The sequence below is a fragment of the Balaenoptera borealis genome (assembly GCF_965194805.1).
Source record: "Balaenoptera borealis genome assembly, chromosome: 7".
Classification (NCBI taxonomy): domain Eukaryota; kingdom Metazoa; phylum Chordata; class Mammalia; order Artiodactyla; family Balaenopteridae; genus Balaenoptera; species Balaenoptera borealis.
Window position 1 is genome coordinate 57,619,451 of NC_138864.1, and position 8,863 is coordinate 57,628,313.

At 35.4% G+C, this 8,863-nt stretch overlaps 1 long non-coding RNA gene across 1 annotated transcript in view; it reads right to left on the reverse strand.

The window, feature by feature from the left end:
• Positions 1-3,439: 3,439 nt before the first annotated feature.
• The window catches only part of LOC309632190, a 34,000-nt gene continuing 28,576 nt past the window's right edge, over positions 3,440-8,863 (reverse strand). The window contains exon 3 of the long non-coding RNA XR_014246784.1: positions 3,440-8,325. This is a non-coding gene — a long non-coding RNA (uncharacterized lncRNA). The remainder of the gene's footprint in view (positions 8,326-8,863) is intronic.

Sequence of the window (8,863 nt, forward strand, 5' to 3'; positions counted from 1 at the left end):
ATTGTTTTTGTTGCAATGTCAAATGGGAGTGTTTCCTTAATTTCTCTTTCAGATTTTTCATCTTTAGTGTATAGGAATGCAAGAGATTTCTGTGCATTAATTTTGTATCCTGCTACTTTACCAAATTCATTGATTAGCTCTACTAGTTTGCTGGTAGTATCTTTAGGATTCTCTATATATAGTATCATGTCATCTGCAAACAGTGACAGCTTTACTTCTTTTCCGATTTGGATTCCATTTATTTCATTTTCTTCTCTGATTGCTGTGGCTAAAACTTCCAAAACTTTGTTGAACAATATCGGTGAGAGTGGACAACCTTGTCTTGTTCCTGATCTTGGAGGGAATGCTTTCAGTTTTTCACCATTGGCTGTGGGTTTGTCATATATGGCCTTTATTATGTTGAGGGAAGTCCCCTCTATGCCTACTTTCTGGAGGGTTTTTATCATAAATGGGTGTTGAATATTGTCGAAAACTTTTTCTGCATCTATTCTGATGATCATATGGTTTTTCTCCTTCAATTTGTTAAAATGGTTTATCACATTGATTGATTTGCATATACTGAAGAATCTTTGCATTCCTGGGATAAAACCCACTTGATCATGATGTATGATCCTTTTAATGTGCTGTTGGATTCTGTTTGATAGTATTTTGTTGAGGATTTTTGCATCTATGTTCATCAGTGATATTGGCCTGTAGTTTTCTTTCTTTGTGACATCTTTGTCTGGTTTTGGTATTTGGGTGACGGTGGCCTTGTAGAATGAGTTGGGGAGTGTTCCCCCCTCTGCTATATTTTGGAAGAGTGTGAGAAGGATAGGTGTTAGCTCTTCTCTAAATGTTTGATAGAATTTGCCTTTGAAGCCATCTGGTCCTGGGCTTTTCTTTGTTGGTAGATTTTTAATCACAGTCTCAATTTCAGTGCTTGTGATTGGTCTGTTTATATCTTCTATTTATTCCTGGTTCAGTCTCGGAAGGTTGTGCTTTTCTAAGAATTTGTCCATTTCTTCCAAGTTGTCCATTTCATTGGCATATAGTTGCTTGCAGTAATCTCTCATGATCATTTGTATTCCTGCAGTGTCAGTTGTTACTTCCCCTTTTTCATTTCTAATTCTATTGATTTGAGTCTTCTCCCTTTTTTTCTTGATGAGTCTGGCTAATGGTTTATCAATTTTGTTTATCTTCTCAAAGAACCAGCTTTTAGTTTTATTGATCTTTGCTATGGTTTCCTTCATTTCTTTTTCTTTTATTTCTGATCTGATCTTCATGATTTCTATCCTTCTGCTAACTTTGGGGTTTTTCTGCTCTTCATTCTCTAATTGCTTTAGGTCTTAGGTTAGGTTGTTTGAGATGTTTCTTGTTTCTTGAGGTAGGCTTGTATTGCTATAAACTTCCCTCTTAGAACTGCTTTTGCTGCATCCCATAGGTTTTGGGCCGTCGTGTTTTCATTGTCATTTGTTTCTAGGTATTTTTTGATTTCCTCTTTGATTTCTTCAGTGACCTCTTGGTTATTAAGTACTGTATTGTTTAGCCTCCATGTGTTTGTATTTTTTACAGATTTTTTCCTGTAATTGATATCTAGTCTCACAGGATTGTGGTCGGAAAAGATACTTGATATGATTTCAATTTTCTTAAATTTGCCAAGGCTTGATTTGTGACCTAAGATATGATCTATCCGGGAGAATGTTCCATGAGCACTTGAGAAGAATGTGTATTCTGTTGTTTTTGGATGGAATGTCCTATAAATATCAATTAAGTCCATCTTGTTTAATGTATCATTTAAAGCTTGTGTTTCCTTATTTATTTTCATTTTGGATGATCTGTCCATTGGTGAAAGTGGGGTGTTAAGGTCCCCTACTATGATTGTGTTACTGTCGATTTTCCCTTTTATGGCTGTTAGCATTTGCCTTATGTATTGAGGTGCTCCTATGTTGGGTACATAAATATTTACAATTGTTATATCTTCTTCTTGGATTGATCCCTTGATCATTATGTAGTATCCTTCTTTGACTCTCGTAATAGTCTTTGTTTTGAAGTCTATTTTGTCTAATATGAGAATTGCTACTCCAGCTTTCTTTTGATTTCCATTTGCATGGAATATCTTTTTCCATCCCCTCATTTTCAGTCTGTATGTGTCCCTAGGTCAGAAGTGGGTCTCTTGTAGACAGCATATATACGGGTCTTGTTTTTGTATCCATTCAGCCAGTCTATGTCTTTTGGTGGGAGCTTTTAAACCATTTACATTTAAGGTCATTATTGATATGTATGTTCCTGTTACCATTTTCTTAATTGTTTTGGGTTTGTTTTTGTAGGTCTTTTCCTTCTCTTGTGTTTCCCGCCTAGAGAAGTTCCTTTATCATGTGTTGTAAAGCTGGTTTGGTGGTGCTGAATTCTCTTAGCTTTTGCTTGTCTGTAAAGGTTTTAATTTCTCTGTCGAATCTGAATGAGATCCTTGCTGGGTAGAGTAGTCTTGGTTGTAGGTTTTTCCCTTTCATCACTTTAAATATGTCTTGCCTCTCCCTTCTTGCTTGCAGAGTTTCTGCTGAAGGATCAGGTGTTAACCTTATGGGGATTCCCTTATGTGTTATTTGTTCTTTTTCCCTTGCTGCTTTTAATATTTTTTCTTTGTATTTAATTTTTGATAGTTTGAGTAATATGTGTCTTGGTGTGTTTCTCCTTGGATTTATCTTGTATGGGACTCTCTGTGCTTCCTGGACTTGATTAACTATTTCCTTTCCCATATTAGGGAAGTTTTCAACTATAATCTCTTCAAATATTTTCTCAGTCCCTTTCTTTTTCTCTTCTTCTTCTGGGACTCCTATAATTCAAATATTGGTGCATTTAATATTGTCCCAGAGGTCTCTAAGACTGTCCTCAATTCTTTTCATTCTTTTTTCTTTATTCTGCTCTGCAGTAGTTATTTCCACTATTTTATCTTCCAGTCACATATCCATTCCTCTGCCACAGTTATTCTGCTATTGATTCCTCCTAGAGAATTTTTAATTTCATTTATTGTGTTGCTCATCATTGTTTGTTTGCTCTTTAGTTCTTCTAGGTCCTTGTTAAACGTTTCTTATATTTTCTCCATTCTATTTCCAAGATTTTGGATCATCTTTACTATCATTACTCTGAATTCTTTTTTAGGTAGACTGCTTATATCCTCTTCATTTGTTTGGTGTGGTGGGTTTTTACCTTGCTCCTTCATCTGCTGTGTTTTTCTGTCATCTCATTTTGCTTAACTTACTATGTTTGGGGTCTCCTTTTTGCAGCCTGCAGGTTCGTAGTCCCGTTGTTTTTGGTGTCTGCCCCCAGTGGCTAAGGTTGGTTCAGTGGGTTGTGTAGGCTTCCTGGTGAAGCGGACTAGTGTCTGTGTTCTGGTGGATGAGGCTGGATCTTGTCTGTCCGGTGGGCAGGACCGCGTCTGGTGGTGTGTTGTGGGGTGTCTGTGGCCTTATTATGATTTTAGGCAGCCTCTCTGCTAATGTGTGGGGTTGTGTTCCTGTCTCGCTAGTTGTTTGGCATTGTTTGTCCAGCACTGTAGCTTGCTGGTTGTTGAGTGGAGCTGGGTCTTCACGTTGAGTTGGAAATCTCTGGGAGAGCTTTCGCCGTTTGATATTACATGGAGCCAGGAGGCCTCTGGTAGACCAATGTCCTGAACTCGGCTCTCCCACCTCAGAGGCACAGGCCTGACACCGGCTGGAGCACCAAGACCCTGTCAGCTGCATGGCTGTTATATCGAAGGCAACATGGGAGTGCCTCAGAGTCCGGTATTTTTTCCAAAAGCTTCTTTGCCATGTCATATTTATATTTGTTTCATGTGTATAATACCTTTTTTTCTTCTGCCTATTCATAAATTTGTCTCTTTATCACTGCTTTTTAGATATTTGTTTATAATATGATTTGGTGTGATTTTCTTCATATGTTTTCTTCTTGGAGTTCATTGAGCTTTTTAGCTCTGTGGTTTTATAGTTTTCAACAAGTTTGGAAAATTTTTGGCCATTATTTATTCCATTATCATTTATGTTCCCTACTACTTCCTTCTGGGCCTTTAATAACACATGTGTTATAACATTTTAATACTGCCCCACAAGTCAATTTGTACTATTTTTTTCCAGGTTTTTTCTTCTTGTGATTTATTTTGTACATTTTCCATTGCTATGTCTTCAATTTGAAAGGACTTTTCTGCAATGTTGAACCAGTTATTCATTAAGGCATTTGAGGGTATTTTTCACTTCAAATATAGTCTTCATCTCTAGAAATTCATTTCAGTCTTTTTCATATCTCTGTTCCTTGCTTCTTAATGTTTATTTTTCCTTCATCTTCTTGAACGTATGGAATATATAATAGCTGTTTTTACATCCTTTTCTGCAATTTCTGTCATGTGGGTCATTTCTGGGTCTATTTCTATTGATCAACTCTTCTAATTCTTATGGACCATATTTCCCAGTTTATTTGCATACCAATTTTTTTATTGGGTTCCAGGAATTACGGATTTTATTTATTGGGATTTTGTTGTATTCCTTTAAATATTATGTGGCTTTATTTGGGGATGCAGCTAACTTCAATAGAATTCTATCTTTTGAGGCTTGCTTTTCATCTTTTTTTAAGAACAAGTACAGTAAAGCCTTTTATTGAGTATAATTTTGTTCCAGCACTAAGGCAATATATTTTTGAGGATTCTACTCAATGCCCTATACATTAGATGTTTCCACTTTGGCTGGTGCCAACGTGGATTATACCCAGCCTCATGTGAGCTCCAGAAATTGCTCTACCTACTCTTTTGTGTTGGTTCATTTCTTAGTTTCATATACTTTCCTTACATCTATGTACAGAGCAGTACTCAGCTAGAGCCTCAAGTGGATCCCTTGCAGATATTTAGAGCTCCAGGTCCGTGCTGTGCCCTCATATCCGGAATTGCTCTCAAATCTAGGTGACTTGGTCTCCTCAAACTCTGTCTTCTCAACTTCACAAGGCCTCTGAGCATTGCTGAGGTTTCTCTTAACTACACCACCTCTTGGAAACTCCAGGCCACGAGCTGGGGCAGTTGTAGGAATCACATACTTTGTTTTCCTTCTCTCATGGATAAATGTTCTGTGTTACCTTTTGGCCATTGCCTGAAATCTGGTGTTTCACAAATATCTTGTCTGGTTTTCTAGTTGTTTAATGTGAGGCAGTAAATCTGGTTTCACTATTATTCCATCACAGTGAAAAAAGGAAGTCTACACTGTTTCTTTTTCTATGAAGGTTACTGAAAGTTTGTCAAAAGTTTAACCTTAAATTTTAATTACTTTATTTCTATTTTAAGTTCCTTTAATACACAATGAATTTTCAAATAAAATTTGCTAGAAAAATAAGTGTATTTTGAAGGTTGTTGTCATTGTATATTTTCATCATGTCTTAATATGTAATCAAATTGCTACATAAAATTAGTTTTCTTTTGGAGTCAAAAGTGTTCTTAAGTTCAATCGCATTTTTCATTTCCAATGAAAATTTAAAATTCCAAAGATATTTTCAATAATTTTCTTTTCGTAAAAAGCAAGCAGAATTGGACATCATGCAGACTTTTACAAAAGGACTCCTCCATGTAGAATTACATTTGAAATATTCCATAACTACTGGGGACTCTTCAAAGGTTTCATATTTGTTATTTCATTAATTATAGGACTTAAATAAACATGCAATGGCTCTATGTTGTGTCTCTCTGCTGTTGGTTCTTCATAAATTAGGGATAAAATAGTTTTCCATTCATCTCAGGGCCTGGGAGAAAGACAAGTTGAATGCCATGAAACGCAAGCCATAGCTTGAAAGAAGATGCTTTTGTGAAAACAGGTTTATTTCCAAATAAAACTATACATCTGCTTGGGACTTCTCTGTCAATCACCAGTGAGACTAAAGAGACAGCAACAGAATTTCCAATTTCTTTCAACAGAATATAAAATAAAAGCTACTTGCAGTATCCTGTTCAAAAGAGGATCATCTAATCATGCTTGCTTATTTCACCATTTTTTTTTGTTTTCATTTGGAGTTTTTTTGTTTTGTTTTGTTTTTTAAGCAAGCATGAAAGATTTTCTTTGTCCAGAAAACTGGAATGAATCCACTGAGTCATCCAAAAAATAACTGAACTGAGGTAGACCCAAGATGATTGATCCCTGGATTTTAAATCCCCACAGCTCAATGTAGGTCAGCTAAGCCTTAATCTTTCATTTACAGAGTAAGTGCTTTTGAAACACATGTACTAAGAAAAGATTCTCTGGCAAAGAATAGCATGTTCAGTGGTTGGGTAATATGCTATAATGACATTTTGATTGTGTGCTACACAAAACTGTTATGTCATTATGAAAACACTAAGTAACATTTGTCAAATCTAAGAGAAGCAGAAATTTCAAAGTTGCACCTATAATTAGTGTAGCGTGAATTTTAAAATACTTTCATTTTTACTCCCAGAACCAGATTTTAGAAGTGGACAGAGTGTCTCTTCCAAGGTTTTGGATGAAATTAGAGGGCACAAGCATTTTTTTCCTTCCTCTTTAAATGAGAGAAAAGGGAACAACTTCTCAATTAGGACAGACCTTAAATATCGACTATTGACAACGGCTCCAAAACTGTTATTTATTACTCCCAGTGATTATCAAATCCCTTGATATGGGTCTTAACTTTATAGCACGCTCATGGCATTTGAGTAATTGATATTTTCAATTTAAACTATTAGTAAGAAATCTTAAAAACAATTCCTAAAATTCGATGAAACTAAAGTATATTCTTCTGAGTTACAAATTTGAATCGTGTGGATTTAGAGGCTGGTGTAGTAGAGACTTGCTGTCCACCCAAAGTATCCATAGCTCACTTCAATGTGCTAACTTCAAAGTTTTGTTTGTCTCCTTCCCCCAATGTTTTAAAAAAGTCTTGGGAAGTGAATAAAACATTGTCCCTGTGGAAAATCCCAAATAATGCCAAGAGCTAGCCTTGTTGATAGAAGAAAAGAAAATGGAACAGTTTTAAAAAGCAACAGTTCCTCAGCCAGAAAATAAAATTATAGATAAATTAGAGCACATAAATCAAATGTGATGGTTGTATAAATGAGTTCACCATACATTATGTACAAAAATAAGAAAATTTAATTAAGGAAACTACTTAGGCAATTACTTCTAGTACAAAAAGTGATTATTAAATTAGATAAAACTTTAAAACTCATGGTGTGAAGTTACACATAGGCCACACATAATTCTAAATGTAAATGTAATTGAGGAAAAAGCCAGAAGCCCATATAAGCACCCTATAAAATAACAGGTGCCACAGGCACTTCTATATTTCAGAGATAAAGAATTGGAGCCTGTTCAGTAAAGTCAAGATTAGCTGATGTAGAAATAAAATGTCTTTGCCACATGAATCTCTCCAGTGCTTCATCCATGAACCATCAACACCATTCAGAGTTACTGTCTAATTATGTACATTCAGGTACATTCATGGTTAATGTTTCATCAGAAATGATGTAGTGTGGGGTCTATTTTACTGACATTTATTATAAAAGCATTTATAAATGACTTCAGTACTTTATTTATAGAATCTTTATGCATCTGAGGAGGATCCTTATATTTTTCAGCTTTATATTTGCTACTTTTTATGGAGGCAGTTATATACTAGAGTGATACTTTCAGATTTTTATTTCCTAAAGATGATGGGATAAGTTTTGTAGAAATAGCTGTCTTATGGCACACTTTTCTTAAAGTTTAAAAGTAATTTTTAAATAAAACTGGCAAATAAGATTTGAATATTTACAGCTATGACATACATTATGTATTCAAGTACTAAACTTTATATGGAGAGTAAGAAAAAATAATGTATATCAAGATTTCATTTTTATGATTAAAGAAACAGTTTTGAAGAAATATAGTAACAATCAAAATAAAGACAATTCCATTCAAATATGATCAGTTTTACAGAAAGTTGGGGGGAAAATGCTACCTCAGTCTCAATACCCAGGATGCATTAACACCTAGACAGCCATTCACAGTAATGTTCAATAATAGCTTGTTGATGAGCATCAGTTGTGTAACACATGTAGGCCAGATGTCAACTGGCATCCACTTACATCTTAAGATCTCAACTACATTATCTGAACACACTCACTCATTCCATGTCCTCTAGATGAGTAATACCTTCCCAAACCTCTGGCCTATCTGAGTAGCTGCTTCCACTAAATGAACTCAGTTTGGCATTATCTGAACATTCTGAGTTCTCTGTCCCTGTCTACACTGTATCAATCCAGATGGGGTATTAGAACATTCTGTAATTTCTAACAAATCAAAACAAAAACCACTCATTAAAAATAACCTCATACACCATGATCAAGTGGGGTTTATCCCAGGAATGCAAGGATTCTTCAATATACGCAAATCAATCAATGTGATACACCATATTAACAAATTGAAGGAGAAAAACCATATGATCATCTCAATAGATGCAGAGAAAGCTTTCGACAAAATTCAACACCCATTTATGATAAAAGCCCTGCAGAAAGTAGGCATAGAGGGAACTTTCCTCAACATAATAAAGACCATATATGACAAACCCACAGCCAACACTGTCCTCAATGGTGAAAAACTGAAACCATTTCCACTGAGATCAGGAACAAGACAAGGTTGCCCACTCTCACCACTATTATTCAACATAGTTTTGGAAGTGTTAGCCACAGCAATCAGAGAAGACAAAGAAATAAAAGGAATCCAAATCGGAAAAGAAGAAGTAAAGCTGTCACTGTTTGCAGATGACATGATACTATACATAGAGAATCCTAAAGATGCTACCAGAAAACTCCTAGAGCTAATCAATGAATTTGGCAAAGTAGCAGGATACAAAATTAATGCACAGA